General features: G+C 42.1%; 1 long non-coding RNA gene across 1 annotated transcript in view; it reads left to right on the top strand.

Moving 5' to 3' along the window:
- The window catches only part of LOC118593015, a 93,989-nt gene that overhangs the window by 28,322 nt on the left and 44,911 nt on the right, over positions 1 to 20,756 (top strand). The window contains exon 2 of the long non-coding RNA XR_004946185.1: positions 5,428 to 5,543. This is a non-coding gene — a long non-coding RNA (uncharacterized LOC118593015). The remainder of the gene's footprint in view (positions 1 to 5,427; positions 5,544 to 20,756) is intronic.

Genomic DNA, 20,756 nt, shown 5'->3' with positions numbered 1-20,756 from the left:
TTAAATTTAATTAAAAATTTGAGATTTTATTTATTCCCATTTTATGTGTAAGAATGTATGTCCATGTACCATGGGAATACAGTGCCCAAAGAGGCCTGAAGAGGGTGTTAGATCTCCTGGGACTGAAGTTATGTATGCTTGTGAGCTGCCTTGTGGATGTGGGAATCAAACTCCAGTCCTCTGGATTATCAACAGTGCTCTAAACCCCTGAAGCAATCTTCTAGCCCAGAAGGATTTAAGAAGAGTGCTGAGGATACTTATTGTCTCTCAACAAAAGAGGGTCCAACATCATTGCTCTTGGTCCTTCTGGTGAGATGTCCAAGTGGTTAGCCCCCCATAACTCACATTTTCTTGAAAACTTTTCAAGAACAAATCTTAATGAACCTGTTATCCCCATGTCACACAATAAATTGCTTTGAATTGGTTTCATTAACATAGCAGAATCAAAAGAAGCCAAGAAAGCAGTCCCTGGGTGTTTACATTAGATCTCAGCAAAACACTTTTCTCCTTACCCTGCTCATAGTGAGGATGACCCTGAGTCCTGGGTTCTGTCTCTACACACACAGACAAAAGATGAAGGGTGTGTAGACACTGCCTTACCAGATCCATAGAAACTGTCAATCATATTTTTTTAAACCGTGTTATTAAGCTGTGTATGAAGTTGGTCAAAATGGGTCATTATTTTGTTCAGTAATTCTGAACACCGTCATGTGTACTCTAGGAAGAGATGGAATTCCTCTTTGGGCATCATGGCTTTGTGGGTTTAGATTAGGACGGAGTGGAGAGTATTCTGTAAGTGAGGGGTGTGATATTTGAGTACCAAGAAGACCTACACAGTCATAAAAAACCTGACAATCAGGAAAAGGGACAGGCTCTGATTTTGTTTCACCTCCCAAGGCACAAGGATTCAGTCCATCCTCTCAGCATCTATTCTCTTGGCTACCCCCAAAGGCTAAAACTATTGTGTCTCTGGTAAGAGTGATGGTGGAATTACTCAGACTTATTTACAACCATCAAAGACATGATAGATATGGATCCTGTCATAATTAAGCTTGTCATAATAAAGGGGTGGCCATATCAGCGCAATCATGGGGGCTGTTATGATGTCACAGCTGCCTTTGCACGGCATTTAGCCTCTATTTTCCACCCCCACCCACACTTATCTCTGGCTATATTTGGTTGTTTTACAGTGCTACCTGGACCACAGTCTGTTTTACAAAATAAATGAGCAGATTGAGCTCTAGGGAACCTATTTCCTTTGTTTATTGATGCTTTTCCTTGGTGTGATCTGTTTTGTCTACTTTGTACCTAGAATCATGGCTGAAACAGTCATGAGTTTGCTTTGTGTAAAGGAGAGCAGAGCATTGAGCAATCAGCTAATAATCCTGTTGAGACTGTTGGTGAGTTTGGAAAATTCCACTCTAAAAAAAAAAGTTACTTTCTCCATAGCAGATTTCCTCTTGGCCACAATTATCCACAAAGCTGTCCAATTTCCAAATGGTCTTTACTACTGTTGACGTCCCCTATAATGTATTTGATGGATTTCATCAGATATGCTCAGTGATCCTTTTTTCTAAGTGGCCTGTTATTTTTTTTTAACCAACCTGTGTACTTATTTAATAAATATAGAAATCACTTTCAGCTACCAGCATTGCTGTCGATAAAGTATTCTAAGTGTAGTGACTGTAAGATAGTGTGTTGTATTACTCAGGGTTCTTTCGTTGACAGTTCAGGTGGGCAACTTTTGCTTGGAGTCTCAAGTGTTCATAGATGGTGGCTGAGGCTATATGAGCAACCTGAGTATTTCTTCATCTGTATTTTTGTCCTTCGGCCAACTAGGACTCTGTCCACATGGTTAGCTTAGGTTTCCTTATACTTTGGTGGTCTTTGGGTCATCAGATTTCTTACATTGTGACTAGCTTCCTCGAGAGCCAATGTCCTAACACATTAGAGTGGATGCTGCAAAGATTTAAAGTATTTCCTTGAAAGCCATGCACTCGTTTCTTCCATCGTCCATGTGTGAAGGATTACACTGATGAACCTGTATTCCAAGGCTTAAAGAAACAGATTCTACCTAAACACAGGGGAATGGTTTGTGCATTGAAAGAAAGAAATACTTGACACCATCATCTTAATGAGAAGCAATCACAGGTGTCCCTTGTGTGGCAGGTGCCATGATCAGAACTGAAGTGCTTTACCCACAAGACAGGCACTCATGAAGATGAAAACTTAGCTTGAGTTTGACCAGACAGTCTTCATAACTAACTGCTGAGCAGTAACTATCCACGCTAAGACTTTTTGCTCACAAAACAGGTAAAACGACTATTCTGATAATTTCTTTCTCAATAACAAATCTGAGACATCTGTATGTATCTGACCCATCACCTTGCTGGCTTATTCATTCACAAGCCCTAACAAAGCTTTTAAGTTTGGGCAACACTGAGGTATTCTTTGGCTTGACAGAATGTGTAATCCCTGATGCACACGGAAGTTCAAACAAGCTTCTTTGGCTCATAATAGGGAATATTGGAGAAGATGGAAAGTCAGAGTTTGTCCCCACTGAGTTTCGATTTTCCCTAGCACTTCAGTCCTTGTGATGTTTGGAACAGCTTGGGCCAGTCATGGGCCGAGATGTTGAGTTCAGACAGTCAAGAGAGGTAGAATCAGCATCCATTTCCACCTGAGAATCCTGCTTGGGAGAGCAGCTGATGGACAGTTTGTCTCAGCAGCTTCTCCTCTGCCCCATTAAAGGAAGGTGGTCAAGGTCTTTTATGTCAAAGGAGAGTTCAGGTCAGCTGTGTTGACAGAAGGATTGGTGGCACTCAGCAATTCCAGGGCCTTATCACTTTTGGCACCGTTCATGTCCATTCGATGGTGGCACTCTGAGGGCCTGGGAGAACAGGCTCGTGATGACATAAGAGATGCCTTGACATTTCAGAAGCAAAGGTCAATGCTTGAAAAGGTGCAGGAGAAGGGAATCCTGGGACCTCTGTCAATCCTATGCCTTCTCACATGTTGTTTCCTGTAGCATGAAAGCACAATATGGGGTGTTCTAAGTGGACGACAACAACATAATTTGCCTTGTTTGCCAGGGTGTGTCAAGCAAGACTGAATTCTGATCCATCACATTAATTGTCTTCTGTGAATCCTCTAACTTTAACTTTATGGCTGATGCTTTAGGACCAGTTCCTTCCTCATATCCGTGAATGCTGTATACCTGGATATGGTTTGCCAATGAGAAGTCCTTCCATTTTGAATATAACTTTGCTTACCTGAAAAATCTTTTTTCTTACTAGAAATTTGCAGTAATCTGACTTTCATTATATACAATTGTTCGCTCTGCTAGCACACACTCATTTGCTATTTAAAAATATTTAATTTTTTAAAACATTATTTATTTTATTTCATGTGTATGAGTATTTTGTGAGCAAGAATGTATGTATGTGCACCACACGCATGGCTAAAACTTGAAGAGACCAGAAGAGGGCATCAGGTCCCTTGGAAATGGAGTTACAGAGGGTTGTGAGCCACCAGTGGGTGCTAGAAATCAAACTTGAATCCTCTGGAAGAACAATAAATTCTCTTAACCACTGAGCCTCAGTCCCTGTTTATTTTATTTTTAGTTATGGACATGTGTATCTGTGTGTGGGTATGTTCACATGAATGAAGGGATCCCCTGAAGCTGGAGTTCTAGGCAGTGGTGAGCCCCCTTTAGTGAGTTCTGGGACCTGATCCTCTGTACGAGCAGTACATGCTCAGAACTGCTGGGCCATCTCTCCAGTCCTTGCTGTGTGTCCTGTTGTATTATTCAGTGCCTGTGGCAAATCACTTCATAGTGTTTCAAAGGTATCTGGTTTGCCCAGATGAACGGCAGTGGCATACTCTTCACATGCAAATGTATACATAAGTACATGTATGCGGTTAATATGTATACATACAGAACTATGCATACATACTTCTGAAGAAGCCTCTCAATTCCCTATCTATTCTCTCTATTTTCCTTTGTTTTACGGGTCAAAGTCAAGTAGATGGTTTTGAAATGATTTGGTGAATTGAATTTACATATATGCCTAAGAAACAATATTGTTATAAAAGATCTCCAACTAGTGTTCACAAAGATGAAAATCAGATAATTGCTCATGTTATGCTCTGGCAAAGTTTTTGCATATATTCATGCCAGACACAAATCACCAAGTATGCAAGCATTTGTCATTATTTGAGCAAAAAAAAAAAAAAAAGAAAGAAAAAGATCCCTTTTTCCTCTTGTACTGTGGAGTCTTTATTTAATCCCTCAGCGTAAAGCTGCTGGGTCCCAGAAGTGCCATGCAGACCTTGGAAAGTTCATTTGGCCTTTATTTGTCATGGAGGAGCTGTGGTGCTGAAGACTTCTGCTTCTGTCTCTGCAGTGTCTGTCAGTGCCTTGTCTCCCTTCTGACTTCTTAAAGGAATATGAACTTGGAGTAGAACTCTGATAATAACCTCATAGAAGCCGCTTAGCTCATAAATCACCCTCCCCTTTTCTCTTCTAGTAACTGGGTGGTCCCTAAAATGTTTCTATTTGCAGAGTGTGGAGCTGCCATGCCACATCTGGTGAGGAGGCCTGAGATCAGGGACAGTAGGCAACCCATTGTTGTTCCAATACCCTGAAATTTTTGGCACTTTTGATATTAACATAAAGTAAAGCTTTCTTTTCATAATTATACTTGTACTTAAAATGTGAATGTTACAATAAGTTCCTGTTCACAGACACCCATAATGACAGACAGCAGATCTTTCCATGAACACAGGTTTTCCTGGGAACAAAGTGGTGTTTGACAGGACAGAGTGATAGATAACCATATTTTAAAAGTGATGGAGCCAGACATAAGGTCTCTACTTTATGGAGAGTCCGAAGTGATTTATTGTGTGAGAAAGATGACATTAAGCCCATTTGTGTTCATTTTAATTTCACCTTAAATTTTGGTATCTGTGTTCTTTTTAATTGGCATGGAATAGTGCTCCATTATGGGAGATCAAACACCTGGACACAGGTGTAACATTCAAATGAAAGTAGTTACTATGTTCTCTATGTTCAGAATAGGTTAATAAATATGTAATATATAAATTACAGTAAATTTAACATTTTGTTGTTGGTAGGATTGTACAGTTTAAATGTCTAAAGATCCTACTTTCAAAAGGGAAATGTGGATGAAGTCCCGATGATGCAGAGGGCAGGTGCGGAAAGAGACCTGGATCAAGGCTCTGCACGCTCAACTTTCTTTCTCTGCTTGCTCCTGGCCCCAGCCATTGGATCAATAAAGAGTTCACTCTCAGTCAGACTCCAGGACAGTCCCTTTTAGATGTCAAGAAATTGCTCAATGCTAGGATGTTGACCAAAGAAAGTAGATTTTAATCATGCTTTTATTTTTTTCGTTTTGTTTTCTCAAGGGTCTGACGGGAACAGAAAGTTTTGAGGGAGTTTACTGCTGATGCAAGGTGACTGGTTGGATAAAGAAGTCCAAAGTTATTTTTTTATCTGTAGAACAAATAAAGCCTGGCCAAAGGTGAGTGAAAACCAATGCCTCCCACCTTGTCCCTCTCTCCATGCCTAAGAGATGTTTGTGTCCACGGTTGCACAAGGAGAACCGGATCCGTGCTGGGTAGAGAGAAGTGTGTCTGAGAGTGATTGATCAAAATAGCCTCTGACCTTTATTCTTAGTTTGACAGGCAATTGATGATGCTAACTATACAGAAATCAGTTCAAAAATGAGAAATCTGTTTGTTGATATCTTCTAAATATCTGGGATTTTGTCAGCCAGTACTTGAGTGGCTGAATTAGGGTATATTTTTTATTCTTTCTCCAAGAATAGACACGACATAGTTTTATAAAATGGTAAGGTACATGTACTAATTTGTGCATGCTTGGCTGTTAGTCTGGGTTAGTGAGAGGGCACACGGCAGAATGATCTTTGTGATTTCCTTGTAATACTTGCTCCCAAATACTGCTAATAAACACTCTGAAAACGCTGATCTTGCTAGGGAGCCCAAGTAGCCTTTCATTTTTCTATTTTTAATTTTATTTTACTTGAGACAGTCTTACTCTAGCCCAGGCTGGTCTTGAACTCACAGCAAACCTTGTTTTTCAGTGTCTCTTCTGAGGGGACTACAGCCAGGACCCACCATTCATTGTCCTAGTTGGTACTTAGGAAGATGGCAATAATGTTGATGGTGGGGGTGGGGGATGATGGAATGATTATTTACATGCCTACTATGGGGAGAAAATTAAAACTGCTTTGGACCCCAGACACTCATATTATCCAGATATGGGTATGACTGTCTCCTTGGCTGTTATTTCTGGTAGAACAGGGCAAGGGTCTAAAGAGGAAGTAGGATGGCTCTGCCACCCATAGCCAGTCGTGGAAGGAATGAATTAACTTGAAGAAATGGACTCTGATTTGAAACGTAGGTTCTGGAGAGTTTGCTAAACCCTCCCAAGAATGTGGGTCCTTCAGCATGTTTCCTACAAAGGGAACATAACAAATATATTTCAGGATATTTAGAGCAAACATAAATTTTGGAATTTCAGAAACAAATTCTGATGGGAGTGAAATTTTGAGATGGGAAATCCATGGAGCATTTGTGTCCCGAAGAGTATTTGTAGATGTACACATGGCAAAAGTAATGGGTTAATATCCGGGTTTCCTGAATAGCCACAAGCATCTTTTGGTGCTTATTTAACATTAAAAGAAAATCCCAAATTTTCCAGTACGGAAAAGACAAATTCCGGTTTCTAAGCCTAAGCCCTTGCTGTGACCTGGGGCTTGGAATTCTGCTCATGAGCAGCTTATCAATGGAAAAATTGATTATAAAAGGTTTAGGTTAGTTACGTTTGAGTAATTCTACAATAGATTGCAAGACGTCGAACCATTTCAAGGGACAGAGGAGACAATTATTTTTCTGAGTGTGTGGATTTATAGATTTTGTTGTTTGTGTCTGAAAATGAATTCTTTGGAATCCTATAAAGCTTAGGATTCTACCAATGACCTTCCTGGGGCTAGCACACTGTGTGTTATGAGCCACCTATAAAATCTGCTTCATTTTAAGAGTCTTCTTATATAGTCAAGCTGGCTAGAAGTCACGGAGTAGCATAGGATGGCTTTGACCTCTTGGTGATCCTTCTGCTTCAGTGTCCTTAGAACATGAATCTTGGGTGCACCCATTTGTACCAGACTATTCTCCTTTTACAGTCATGGGAGAAAATTACTGACTGTGTGCTGTGGTAGACATTGCAAGACACAGTGATCTGCATCAGGTGACATCATGGGCTTTGAGACGTGCAGAACCTGTTATTTCAGGTTAACGTAGTGACGAAAGCAATAATTCCACACTCAGTTATGTTAAGGCATTTGGTGAAGAAGACCATAGAGAGGGAGAGAGGGAGGGGGAGGACATTATAGATAGAGCCGAAGCAATGCGTGGTGCAGGGCTGGCTGACTGTAGACTCAGAGGGCCTGGCTTTCCCAACTGGCTCTGAGCTTGATGAGTCTGTTTATTCAGCCACGATATCAGACATTCCCTCTTCCTGCCTGAAGAAGTCCCTTTGAAGAACGGCTTTGCTGGGGAGCAGTTTCCCCTCGGACCAGCTCCTCCCGTGCAGGACTAAAGGGAGAGACCTGGACACGCCACAAGAATGTTCTTTAAAGCGTTATTCCAGCACCACGTGAGGGGAGGATGAAATAGCTGTACAAGATACATTTCCTGGTTGAGATATTTTTTTCCCCTCATAAGTGAATTTAGCAGTGAACAAAGATGTCACATGAATAGGGTTGGGGTCAGATGACTTGGGTACCTCCAGATCTGTGCGAGCAGGCTGAGGCTTGCGGGCAAGAGATCGCTGGGCAAAGCAACAGCATTTTTAGCTTCTGTAGGCCTGGAGAGAGAGTTCACATCTGCCAAAGCCAGAGGGGATACAGCAGGCACAGCAACCTCCCCTACAAGTCTTTATCTGCAAAGGACACAGTGGTGGTAACTGATCAGGAGACCGGCCCACGTTTTCAAAGCAAAGCAGCAGATAGAATGAATGTTCTCTGGTGAACTGGGGGACAAGGCTCATGATCAGATCGCATCATCTGGAGGTCAACGTTTTACTCAGAGGTGTCACATTCATTTCTTGATTTTAGAGATACTTTTCTACCTTTTCAAAGGTTTTTATGTAGCCCTCCTGTCAACCCTGTGAAGTAGCTAGGTAGGATGACAGTCTCCTGAGTGTTCCTCTTTGGAAACGGATGTGACACAGAAAGAGACATGGTTTTGTAGCTCATTACTGGCAGGGGCAGAATGACAAGCCAGGCCTCCTGACTCTTGGACCAGGCCTCTTTGGTTGGTGTTCTTGGGACCCGTACAAAGGGATAGTGGACTTTCAGAAAAAAGGGAAGTGGCATTCTCCATCTGCTCCCAGACACTACTGTGACTCCAGATGGGCTCTTGGGGAGGAGAGTCAAAGTGAAACCTTCGGAGGCTAAGTCTCCTATTCTTCTCACACAGCTGCCCATATCTGGTGTTGTCTCCTTCAGGCCTCATGGGTGCGGCGTAAACCAGAGGCTCTCTGGAATGAATAGGGGTCTTCGTTACTTCCATATCTGAGCTGAACTCTCTAAGATGTTTGTTTTTCTAAGATGGGAACAGAGTCTACCCTCTCTCCTGATGCCTGACCCAGACTCCGATGACCCACATTAGTCCTCAGGGCCCAGGCATGAGGCTCACCCTTTGGGAACAGAGGCACTCATGCAGGCACTTTAATTCAAAGTCACAGGAACCAGAGTTTCTCTCTGTGGAGAGTGAAGTCTTGTCTGGCTTCTAGCTCCAAAGGGACACCAGAAGATTGTGACTGTGGGCTGTGGGTCCTGCTTCGGCACACGCTTTCATTTTATCTTCCCTCTACACGTAGCACTCAAGTTGCTCAACATCTGAGCTGTATCTTGTAATTGTTTCTATCCTCTGAGGCTTCTGAGTGTTTCAAATATCTGATGAATGGATGGGAATCTATTTCCAGGCAAACCCTTATCCAAGTGTCTCCTAGCCTCAGAGTCACCAGAGAAATGGATAGGGTAGTTTGAAATAATTCCCCAGATGGCTCCATACACAGCAAGGTTTGGGGAACTGTGTTTTATCCCTTTTTCCTGACTTTGAAAACTTTGTGACTTTGGTCAGTGCAAACAAACTCTTGGATCTGTGAAGGGTTTTATGCCTTATAAAGCTTATTCCACATCTTTCTTTGATTTAATTCTAAGTGAATGCAAGTCAATGAAGCCAGGGCTCTGATTTGGGGTCTTCCCCACCCAGCTTACAAAGGAGTGATGTTCCGTGGCTCCTACACTGCATCTCCCCATGCTCCTGTCCAGGTGCGGTATCCTTTCTACCATATGCCCCATGGCTCTGCATCTTTGCCAGGCACAACTGCCCTTTGTGACGCCGACACAAAGCTAGCTGAAGCCATAGCAATCTGTGTTCCTAGGAAAGTGGATGGTAGGTAACGTGGCTGAGATCACAAACAACTTGTTCTTTCACGCAGATATAGGGAATTTCGAACAACGTTTTTGTTCATTTTCAAGCTGGAAAAGTCCCTGTGGGAAATGGCTGATGGTGAGAATCCATTCAGAGGAGGACAGTCTGCATGTTGGCCTGTGATTAATTAATAAGTTAATTGTTTTTGAGGTCCTGGGGATTGAGCCTAAGGCCTTGCGCTTGTTAGGCAGTTGTTCTAGCAATTAGCTACATCTTTAGCTCCATATTTTTATCTTTTTAAATTTTGAGATAGGATCTTGCTAAGTTACAAACCTAAGCTGGCCTTAGAATTGTTCTGTAGCATGGGAAGAACTGGCTGTCCTCCTGCCTCAGCCTCCTGAGTCTCTGAGATTGCTACAGCACCAGGCTCAACTGTGACCTATATTTTAAAAGCCTGAACTCCTGACTTCTTTTCCCATCAAGTTTTACCAGTAATAATGAGTACTGGAGGGACTCATGATGTGGCCTTTAAAACACACCCTGTGCTCTGGAGACCCAGTGATGTCAAGATCTGCTGAGGTTGGCTGTTTGGGGTGAGTGTCTGGTTTATAGCTAGAACCAAATGAACTTCTTGATCTGGGAAGGTGCAAGAGTTGGAGGCTCCTGGAATGGGTAGTATGGATTTGCTTGGGCTGCACAGCTGGCTTGGTGTTTGAGAGGATGCTCAGCCTTGCTTAACCAGCAAGTGTAAGCAGGGCCTTCTCTTTTTTCAGACTTACTCTTTGATTGCTTGCTAAATACAGACAGGCATCAGAAACAGAAAGTTGTCAACTCAAAGAGAAGGTGAGCCTGACATTTCTGCTGGTCCACACTTCTCTTCCACTTAGCTGAGCAGGGGCCCCATCGTTCATCGTGGAGTAATAGATGATTGATACGACTGCACCCTGATTAGGAAGGGCCTCATTTTACTTGTGCATGGTGCATGGAATTAGTTAAGGGTTGCATAGGAAAAGAAATGATGGACTATTGTTCATACCAAATTATAATGACAGCCTTCCTAACACTGTGTATTTATTATGTAAGAAAAGAAAATGTCTGGTAAAATTCTGTATAGGTTAATAACACCTTCATAATCCACTCCTTCCTTTCTGTTGACTTGAATAGCCCTCCTACTGACTTTTAATGGATTATTAGAGTTAATTACATCAATTGCAATATAATTGATTCTTAAATACTATGTAGAAACCTCATACAATTATGGAAAAACAAAAGTTATCTAGACATCTCAAATCAAAAAAGATTTGGAATTCCTGCACATTTAATCCCTGATAATCACCAGTCAGTTTGGACATTAAGATTGTATGGTGTCTTGTTCTCCCTTTGCCAGGTTTTGACAGAGTTGATAGTTTTACAACATTTAACTCAATACGAATGGAAATATAAGATTAAAGCTTTGAGAGCTATTTTTTTTCTAAAAAAGAAAGATCACTTTATGGCTTAAAAGCTGAAATGTGTTACCTGCTCCACGGTGACAGAAATAAACTCAAGGGAAAAATCAAAGGCAATTTGATGCTGGGCCTCAGAAATCTCTTCTCCACAGGGGTGCAGGCTCCTGGGGGGCCTTAGGGTGTTTTATTTTAACTTGGGGGTTCTAAAATGTGACAAGAGAATGAATCACCTGAAGGGACAAAAAGGTCTCTTCCGTGTGACCACTGAGTCAGGCACAATGTGTTTTCCTGTCAAAACCATTGACTGAAGAGTGTTGTGTCCTTAGCACCTGGCATTTGCTGTCACAGAGATCAAAACAGATGTATGTAGTGGAGTCATTCGATTGTGGCTTTTCCAGTTTAACTGATTTGGGGGACACGTTAGTGAGTACTGGAAATCATAAATGTGAGTTATCTAAAGGCTTCTCGCTGCACAGATTAATTAAACTTTTAGATCACTGTAAAATGGTTGACAAGTAGATTGTGTGAAGGAGAAGCAGCTGGGTGCTGTAAACAGAATGTTCACTCATGCCTTCTGTGGCTGCTCAGTCCCAGACTCAGTCTTTCTGGGCCTCTGTGTCCCTTCTGTAAAATGTGAAAGCATGCCTGTTATTCTCCCTTGAATCTTCTGACCTTGAATAGTTAGGGCTTTTGTTGCTTACAGCAACTCATTTGACTCTTAATATTAGCTACATTATCCCAACACTTGTCTATCAATGTGCTTTACGTGTTTACATGTGTGTTTTCGTCACTAGGTTTTAAGCCTCTGAGAGCCAGGGCCAGGCTGTGTCCATCCCTAATCCTGCAACATGCACACCACAGAATAGGCTGTTTGGCTGAGAGAGGAACGCATCAAAGGGAACACTTTCCATTTGCTCCCTAAGAGAAACTACATGATATACCAAGAATAATGGCAGGATACTCTGTGATTATCAGTGCTTTAAAAAATATTTATTTATTTTTGAGGGAGGGTCTCACTATGTAGACCTGGCTAGCCCCAAACTCAGGGAGAGCTGCTCACCTCTGTCTCCTGAGTTCTGAGATTAAAGGCATGAACTATCATGCCTGGTTCAATTACTATTATTTATTATTTTTTGAGATTTTTATATGTGAGTGTACTGTGTTTGCATCATCTCTACACCTCCTGCTCCACACTTTACCTCTTCCAATGTCACTTCTCCTCCATATCCCCCTCTAAATTCATGTCATCACCGTCTATGATCACACACACACACACACACACACACACACACACACACACACAGAGAGAGAGAGAGAGAGAGAGAGAGAGAGAGAGAGAGAGAGAGAGAGAGCCTATTGAGTCCAATTAATATTGCCAATATGTAATTAGTCTTGCGTGACCTAACAGGGGCTTTGTCCCTGAAGAAAACCCACTCTCCCTCTCAGTAGCTCTTCAACTAAGGGTGGAACTAAGAATTCTAGATCATTTTAAAATGGTCGCCTTATCCATGCTGGTCTGTTTACTAGTGTGGTCTTATGTAGGCAGCTCATAGGTGCAGTATCCTGGTCATGCTTAGGAGACCCCGATTTTCAGAAGTTCTTTTAGCATTTGGCTTCTACAATCTTTCTGTTCTCTCTTCTGCAATGTTTATATATAAGTATATAAAACTTGATTTTATAAAATGTGAATTGTGCTTTAATCAAATGCCTATAAGATACAAAAATCTCATTTGGCTTTCCCATAAACTGAAATGCCATCCCATCTCCCACAAGACATTTGGTGAACTGGATCAGCCCACTATAAAGTTCATATGAAAGAGAGACCCATGAAAGAACAATAAAAACCAGTTTCTTTTGCACAAGCCCAGACACATCCTAACTGTTGTCGAAGCAAACTGCACATCTTAAACAATACAATGCCTACAGCAAATGATGGAGAAATCAGTTAACCAAGATTAGTGTCCAGAAGCAGACTCAGGACTGTGGAAGAATGTCATGGTGAATGTGGAGGCATTTCTGATCGGAAGCTCAAGAGTAGACTGTTCTGTGCATGGTGCTGGGACAACTGTTTCTCCATCTGGACTCAAACTATACACAGAAGCAAATTCCAGATGGAACAAAACTCTAAACATAAAACTCAGATCTATGTAAGTATAATAAGAATCTGCATAAACCTTTAAAAATGTAATCTTGAGTTAGAAATTCTTTGTAAGCAACATGGCCAAGCCAGAGGTCAACAAGGACAGACATAATGTCATAGAAATAGAAATGATCAATGCAAAATTAAAAGAAGTTACAAGCTGGGGAAAAAGGTTTGAATTATACACTTCAGAAAAGGGTTCAGAACTGTTATTGAAAGAGTGCATACAAAGTATGTAGACAAATTAGCAAAACATACAAAATGAGCAATTCTCAGAAGAAATGTATATGACTAGGGGACATCTGAATTGTTGGTTGAACCCTGTTAATGGTAAAGGAAAGGGCTGCCATTTCTACCTCCAGGTGTTGGTTGGATATATCAGTTAATGAAGATACTGTATTTAGACTACCAAGGGCAGACATCAGTTGTGTCGCTAGAAAAAAAAAAGGAAAGTTCTAGAACACTCCACATTATATAACTTTCATAATAGTTTAAATTTTAATAAATTACAGTATTTTAAACAATTATCTGAGAATTCCATACAATGCATTTTGACTATGTCCACCCACTCTTCATCCTCAACTCCTCCTGGGTTCACCCTCCCACCTCCTGGATCCCCCCTCCCCCCTCAACCCACCTCCTCCCAACTTCATATCCTCTTTGGGGTAATAGTTTTTGAAGGGTATGTGCATATAAAATGAATTTTAATAATTTATGTATGTTGCAGATGTATGGCACAGTGGCTATCTCTTGAGGTAGCATTGAAACAGGAGTAAATACATATTCTTTTCTGCTGAAAAAAATCTTCCTTTTATTATGCTCGATTAAACCCTAATCAAGCCAAGTGACTTCTTTAGGAGGTATTTTAGGGCATTTAGCTGCAGCAAGTCCTTGTGGATATAGTCTGGTTGTTTGTTTTAGAATTTCAGTTAATTCTGATGAGATTTTCTCAGTCAGTAGGTTCTGGTTTGACACTGTGATTCTAGCCTTGCTTGTCAGGGCCTTTCAAACTTCAGATTCTCTCAATTTGTACAAGGGCTACAGTAGATCGGCTTCCCCATCAACTGTCCTGAGGCATTCAAGGTACCCCATCAGCCCCACAAGCTCTGGGTGCTAAATTAATCACAGCATCCTTGAATCCAGGAGTCAGCAGGACAAAACAAGTGAATGCAAACAAAGCTTTGGGTTCCTCTGAAGCCACCTCTCAGTTGTTTGGTAGCAAGGAGTTAACTAGTTCAGATCTCTGGTCATCTGGGTCTTTAAGTAAAGCTGTTCCCCCCATTCCAACAACGACTTCCTGTTCGTGGGAAAACGAGAGGAAATGAAGCTGTGGCCAGAGGATGGGCCCACCCTTTTCCAGTCGTGTGGCTCATTTGTCAGGTGTCATATTGGCACCTGGTGGCTTGTGTTGGCCCTCTGCCCACTCTTGCTGGGGAGTATCCAAACACTTGTAATAGGCAGTAGGAGACTTCAAAGGCATTTGTAAGAGAAAAGGATATTGTCATTAAGGAACTTAATGGAGAGCACTCCCAATCATTTAGTGATGTCAAGATGAAAGGAAAATTTTAAAAACACATTATCCAGAGTTTTCTCTTAGGTATACTCTGACCTGTTAAAACAAAGCCATGTAGTGTAGTTGGTTTAGCGAGAACATATCCCTAAGGATATGTGTGTACTGATTGCCATGTTTGGGTGAGACTATCAAAGGTACCAGTCTTCATATGGGGACTATAGATGATTTCTCTGTGGGTATAATTCCTGCTCTAACTCATCTTTAAGTAGGGACTCTGTTTGCATCGACTAATGGAACTGTATCCTTTGACTCAAAGTGGGCAGCCCCAGCAGTGGGGAGTGGGTGGGATAAATGAAAGGGACAGGAGGGGTTTTCAGAAGTCATTAGGAATTCTGGATGGGCACAGCTGGGTCCATCCTCTACATGTCTGTTTTCAACAAGATCTGATAGCTGTGGTTGGAGAAAGGGTTCGGAGGTTAAGAGCACTGGTTGTTCCCATGTGTCAGCTCATAACCATCTGTAATTTATTTCCAGGAGAACCAATGCTCTCTGTGGTCTGCATAGCAGTTCACAAACATGTCACACAGACATGCATGCAGGCAAAGCACCCATACACATAAGATAATAAAATAAAAAATTTCTGGCAATTCAAAGTAAATTTATCTATGTGTGTGATTAACTTAACTACACTTAGTGGTTATTAAACCATAATAAGTCTACACAACAATGAAATTTCCTTAGTTTCTGTGATTCATAGAAACTGTCTTGGCTTGGTGCCTCTAAAATTCTCATAGCGTGATCAGTATTATGGACATGGAAGATGGGTGATCAGTCTCCCTGAGGTATGTGTTGAAGGACTCATTACCTGTAAACCTCAGTCAGCCTTTTAACCAAATGATCAGTAAGTATTTGTTGACATTTTGATGACCCAACCCACAGATAAATTTAATGCAGTTTTAATTGAAAAGATATTTGTTGAATATGTGTTACATCAAATATGATTGGATTTGCTCTATTAGAGACTAGACAACATCTGACTAGACATGCCGCACAGAGGCCCCTCACCAAATAGCAGCAAAGAGGCAGAGGGGAAACGCCTGTCCTTACTGGCTCTCTCCCCTCTTTTCTTTCTACTGTGGTCCTCAGTGTACTGGATGGTGCTTCTCACACTCAGGGCAGGGCCTTTCCACTCAGTGAGCCACAGACATACCCTGAAGTATGCTTTGCTAATCTCCATCTTCCAGATAAGCGCTTCTTCATCCAATCAAGTTGGCGGTCACAATCAACCACCACAATCTGGGATTGGCTGTGTTGTCTAATGGTTAAAGCTAATTGGAAACATGAAACTATGGAGTAGTAGCCAAGGAGCCGAGAGAAGATCTGAGTAACTGATGATGGACAGGGCCTGACCTACAGATCCAAAGCCTGACTGTCAAGGCTGCTCTCACTTAGTCTCTGTTTATCCTAGCCCCCCTGCCTCTTCGCTATGGTTTGTGCCCCTCTTCCTGCATCAGCCAGTCAGTGCACAATGGTCTGATTTTGTGCCTGAATTCTTGCTGTTCGTCCTTTTTCAAACCTGCTTTCTTGATTTCTAGTTAGGAACACCTCTCTGCTTTAGGACCAGATCAGTTCCTCATGTCCTCGAAATGTTTTGCGAAGACTCTCTCACACACCCATCTCTCTTTCTCAAGCTCTCCAGCACTGCAGATCGATCATCTGTATAAGCAAATCATACACAAGTCCGTACTGTTTAACCAGGTCAAGCGTCTTCCTTGTCTGTCAGTGGAGACACATGCCTGGAGGGTAAGGATCAATGTTCTTCTTGCACCAATTAAGACTAACATTTGTTTTCATTTATCATGGTCTGTTACTCCTTGTTCTCCCTTTCTGTTCCTGATCCAGCTGGGATCTCCTGCTCCCCTCAGCTGTCTTTCCCTCGAGCCTTGCCCTTCATTACTCCCACTCTCGTCCAGGTTGTTCATGTAGATCTCATCCATTTCTCTGTCATTGGGCGATTCTTGTGTCTTTCTTAGGGTCCTGTTTTCTAGGTAGCCTCCCTGGAGTTGTGTAGCATTCTAGTCATCTTTGTTTTACATCTAGTATCCTCCTATGAGTGAGTACATACCATGTTTGTCTTTCTGAGTCAGGGTTACCTCACTTAGGATGATTTTTTTTCTAGATCCATCCATTTGCCTGAAAACCTCATGATGTCATTGTTTTTCTCTGCTGAGTAGTACTCCACTGTGTATATGTACCATATTTTCTTTATCCATTTTTCAGTTGAAGGGCATCTAGGTTGTTTCCAGGTTCTGGCTATTACAAATAACGATGATATGAACATAGCTGAGCAAATGTGGCATTTGGCCACGGCCACTGTTGGTTCTTGGATGCAACGGTCCCCAGACAGCTCAGCTTCACTGTAGTCATCCACCTCCTTTTCCTGCCTGATCCTGAGGCATGGCAAGCATTTTGACACAGAGGCTTCATGGAATGCTTGCCTGAGCTTCTATGGGGGTGGACAGAGGATCTGTGGTCTGACTACTAAGGGGCTGACAATGTGGATGATGGGAGGAACCATGGTATAGGACAAGGGGAAACAGTTAAAGGCAAATAGCATCATTGGCGCTTCCTTGTTTGTTTTCTTTTGAAACCTTAAAGTTATCCAAATGGAGTGTTAATTTTTAAAAAAAAGGACTGTTTTCTTGGGAGAAGACAATATTTTGAAATGTTTTAATTTATGAGGGCCTGTCTTCTTCGGTTTCCCATTGCTGCATGAGGTTGAACAAATGTTCACCACAGCTAATTAATTAAGTTTGCAGAAAGGACCAGCAGGGGACTGGAAACTTGAAGTAGAAGTGAGCATTTGACTATAAACATGCTGCCTGCCTGAGAGACTTTATCTGGATCGAGCAGTTGCCGAGTTATCCAAAGACACGATGTATCTCTGGGAAAATCAGGCTTGGCAGGGGGAGAAAAACAACAACGATTCTTGCTGGCAGCTCCAGCCATTTATTTCCTGGGTTTTGCCTGGTTCCATCCATACACTATTATTCTAATGTGTTCTCTGTGAGTGAAGGTGATTCCATAGCCTTGTCCCAGAGAAAAGGGACCTCCTGGGGAGGAGTGGTTTTTTTTTGTTGTTGTTTTTTGTTTTTTGTGAGCTAGACTCTTTCAAAGTCCTTTATTCCTTAAAAGGAGTCTTGTTTTACAGATGAGGAAACCCAAACTCAGAGGACTTAGTGTTCACACAGGATCATTCATACGCCACAGAGCAGGGATGCAAGCCCATTCTTTGATAATACAGCCTTATCAGTGGCACCCATGATGCAGGGTGGGGAAAGGCTGCAGGGCATCCTGGTAGCCTCTTGCATGGTTTGGGGGACAGGTAAGGACAATCTGGGGAAATATCCAGAGCCACAGAATTTGGAAAATGATCCTCATATAGGATTTGTAGACCACACATCAAGCAATTCCAGGTCAGATAGATTCCTGCAAAAGACTTTCTCAACTATGATTCTTTGGGCTTCTGATTACAGTGGACTGGCGTACTTCCCTCAGAAATTTAAATTGAGACCTAACATTGAAAAGCAGTTGAGGGTATTAATGGCAGAAATGGAGACTGAAAGATGACAGTGCAGAGAGAGCCCAGGACAGCCTTGGGGTTGGGGAACTTCCAGGCTATATACAGAAGAGCTGTGACCAGCAAGAGGAGGCTTTTTCTAACAGGAGAGGTAATATGGAGGCATACAGAGCCACAAAGTAGAGAAACCACCAACTTCCAGTTCCTACAGTCAGTCGGCCTCTCAAGATCTTTGCATTCTGGTCCTGATGGTGTATGTGTTAACCTTGCCAAAAGCTACCTCTTGGGCCTCATCACTTTGCACTTCACATTCAGCATTATCACCACACAGACAGAGACTTGTGGAGAAGTTTCTTAGAGATGGTCCAGGCTGATTCTCAGTGGCATTAGTTTGCTTTCTGTTGCTGTGATAAACAGCATGACCAACTCAGGAAAGAAAGGGTTTATTGACTTATAGTTTATGGCCAATCATCAAGGGAAGCCAAGGAGGGAACCCGGAGGAAGGAAGTGAAGCAGAGGCCATAGAAGAATTCTGCTGCCTGGCTTGCTTCCAAGTTCACATCTAACTGCCTCTCTAAAATCAGTCCAGGCCCACCCTACCAGGAATGGCACTGCCCACAGCAGGCCCACCTTAATAGCAATGGGTCCGCCCACAGTAGGCTGGACCCTTCCACACCAACTAGCCATCACAGACGTTCCTACAGGGCAATCTGATGGAGGCAGTTCCTTAATAGAGATTCCAAATTCCTGGGTCTATCAAGTTGACAACCAAGTTTAGCCATCACAGGCCAGTTCTTAATTCATACTGAATAGGTCAATAGACATCAGAAAAATCCTGGAGTATCTGGGGACATTTGCATATAATTTTCTCAGAGATCAAACACAACAAACATTCCATGAGTCTTTCATTGAGCTTAGAATGGCTATCATTGCTAAAAATTTATGAATGCAAAACCAACAGTACAGTGTCTAAGATTATACTTAGTGAAATAAAATACCAGTAAAACTTGACTGCAAAATATAATTTTGCTAAGGTTAGATATACAAAATTTTGATAGATAAAATGAAATTTGCTCATAACTAAAAACTCCTGTTGTCACAGATGACAGCTCACGGTGGTAGATGCTATGAAAGATGAACTTCCTGTGGTCAAACTGCTGACCAAAAAATAACATCTCTCTGTAAATTCATATGAAAAGAGTCAACTACATGAAAATGGTGCCAGTGACTTCAGATGGATGCGAACAAAACTGGGAAAGCCTTGACTCACTCTATACAGACAATACTTTTGGAATTAGTTTGAGTAAACTCTTGCTTCTGAGTAGTAGGTTGCAACAAGCTTTTGGTTTCTGCTTGGGTAACTACAAAATTACATGGATAAAGCAGAAACATTTTCATTTAAAGTTTTTAACTTGTAACTGCATTGTTATTAATTCTTTGAGAGTTTATGTGTGCATACAATGATCCTATTCACACCCACTTCTTCCCCTGACTCTTCCTGGATCAATTCCTTGTGCCTCTAGCCCTCCCCATTTCATTTCCTTCTTTCTTTTTAACAAGTCACTGAATCCAGTTTGTGCTCCCTATATATTCACGAGCATGTGACCATCCACTGTTGTTGTTTGTCTTTTGGGTCCCATCTACTTTCTGCCTCTGGGTTTTTCCCATTCTCTTGCTTCTGTAAATCTTACTTTTACTCTGTGGCTTGCTGTGTAGCTGTGTAGCTGGGCTCTGGAGTCCTTCTTCTTTTTCTTTCTCCTCCCAGATTTCTCCTTCTATTTATCCTCTCTGCCTGCCTGCCTTGCTTATTTCTCTCTCCTGCCTTGTTACCGGCCATTCCGCTCTTTGTTAGACCATCAGGTGTTTTAAACAGGCATGGTAACACAGCTTCATAGACTTAAACACACACACAACATAAACAAAAGTAGCACATCTTAAAATAATATTCCACTAGCATGACCAACCTACCAGGGGCAACATCTTTAAAGAAAATGGGCTTTCCCTCCACTGGCAGCCATCAATGATCAAAGGCTCCTTAGCTATGGTGGGGGGCAGCTCACAAGCCCCCCCCCCCCACTCTATGCTGCATTGTCGATTGGCTTGGTCCAGTGCAGGCAACCACAGCTACTCTGAGCTCATGAGTGCAGTGGTCCTGGCCTGCCCAGAAGACATTGCTTGTATCTTGCTCCACCCAGTGTCTTGCTCTTACAGTCTTTCCATCCCCCTCTTTCTTGATGGTGCTTGAGCCTTATTGATAGAGATGCCAGTGTCATGCTTGAGGCTGAGCATTTATTCTCTGTGCTTTGACCAGTTGTGAGTTTTGGCATTAACTGCCCTCCAGTGCACAAAGAAACTTTCCCAGTGAGGACTGAGAGTTATACTAATTTGTGAGTATGGAGATAAAAATCAAGAGAACAGTTTGACTCTGTGTCTCTTTAGCAAAAATTGTAGTGGTTGATTCATTCCTGGGGCCTATGAACTCTCAAGTCATGGGCTCTTGGGCAGATTTACAGAGACTAGGTATTGTGAAGTGGGCCTTAACTCTGAGCAGAAAGTGGTTGGTTACCCCCATAACATTTGAGCCACTGTTAC

This window comes from Onychomys torridus, chromosome 11 (assembly GCF_903995425.1).
Source record: "Onychomys torridus chromosome 11, mOncTor1.1, whole genome shotgun sequence".
NCBI lineage: Eukaryota > Metazoa > Chordata > Mammalia > Rodentia > Cricetidae > Onychomys > Onychomys torridus.
Note: the sequence above shows the minus strand (reverse complement) of the source record. Positions and strands in the feature narration are given on the sequence as shown.